This window comes from Acipenser ruthenus, chromosome 3 (assembly GCF_902713425.1).
Source record: "Acipenser ruthenus chromosome 3, fAciRut3.2 maternal haplotype, whole genome shotgun sequence".
NCBI lineage: Eukaryota > Metazoa > Chordata > Actinopteri > Acipenseriformes > Acipenseridae > Acipenser > Acipenser ruthenus.
Window position 1 is genome coordinate 105,788,392 of NC_081191.1, and position 1,666 is coordinate 105,790,057.

Sequence of the window (1,666 nt, forward strand, 5' to 3'; positions counted from 1 at the left end):
AAAGAGTGGAGATGCAGAGAGGAGCCCCCGCAACAGCAACTATTTGTGTGGTCTATTGAGAAGAAGAACTAAGTCTATTGTGCTGAGCAGTACTTCCTGGGGATACTAAAAGCAGAAACCTTGGACTTGATCCATCTTACTGGACAGCAGCAAAGAGTTGGAAGAAGGTATACCACTCTGCTCCGGTGCGCCCAAAAATGTACCGGGTCCCAGAAAGGTTGTTGCTGGAGCTAAAGAGAGAGGTTGAAACAATGAAGGAGCTGGGAGTCATCGAACCATCACATAGTGAGTCGTCTAATCCTGTTTTGTTTTGTCCCCCCCAAAAAATTGTCATTTACAGCAGGACGTGGGAAGAGCATCTGCAGCATCTGCCCCAGGTGTTCGTTCTCATTAAAAGAGCGGGGCTCACCCTACAACCCAAGAAATGCTCTTTGGCCCAGAGGGAAACAAAGTACCTGAGCTACGTCATTGCTCAGGGAATTATCCATCCCCAGCTAGAGAAAGTGGAGGCCATTCGCAACTGTCCACGGCCATGTGAAAAGAAGAGGGTCCGATCCTTTCTGGGGTTCATCCTGGACTTCACATCCACAGCAGCGACATTAACGGATCTAACAAGGAAATCAGGTCCTAACAAAGTAATATGGACAGAGGCCTGAGTCAGCCTTTAATGACTTGAGGGAAAGTCTTTGCAAAGAGCCGGTGTTGCAGAGCCCACAGTTTGATGAACTGTTCACTGTACAGACGGACGTGTCGGAAAGTGGACTGGGGGTTGTACTGCTACAGGGTGATCTAGGTGAGCAGAAACCAGTGGTGTGCATCAACCAGAAACTGTTCCCATGAGAGACGCAATATTCTACTATTGAAAAATAATGTGTCGCCATCAAATGGGCCCTGGACGATTTAAAATATTATCTGCTGGGGCAGGAGTTTGTTTTAGAGACTGATCATCAAGCTCTCCCAGTGGCTGGGCACCCTACCAATTTTCTAATAAATATCAGCCAGGAAAATGAAAAGGTACGGCCGATTTATTGTCTTGAATCCCAGTTCGCAAGCCTCCAGAGGGGGAGGAAAATCGAAGAGACTGATGGTGCTTTCTCACCAGTCCCTAATCCCCTAGAAAATGACGTGATTTTAAACCCTAATATTACAACCTGCTTAAATGCTACATACCCCAACACCAGAAATAGTGCACTCACCAAACAGTGCCACCTACTGCACAGTCTGTCCAACTGTGTAACCAGCCATTTAATTTAGAAAACTGTACCTTCTCTGGTACAGTCAACTTCATGAGACAAATGCTGAAACTATTCTGATAATTTATTTAATTTATTATTAAAAATAATTTGCTTATCTATTAAATTCCTTGGAACTATTACATTTATTGGAGCTATTTTTCCTGGCATAGTAATATATTTAGGAAAAAATAAACTTATATTAATTTTTAAATAAAACTACAGTATAAATCGTTGTTCCATATAAATCCACTTGAAAATGGGGGCTTTTTGCTTATTGGCAACTTTCGGTTCATGGTTCATTTCGGTACAACTTTTTCCTGCGAACTGAGGGGTTGTTAATAAGCGGCATCTACTGTATATATATATATATATCTATCGTGGATGTGTGCAACGCTGAGAAGTCCTGTAGACAACACTCCGGACACACAGAA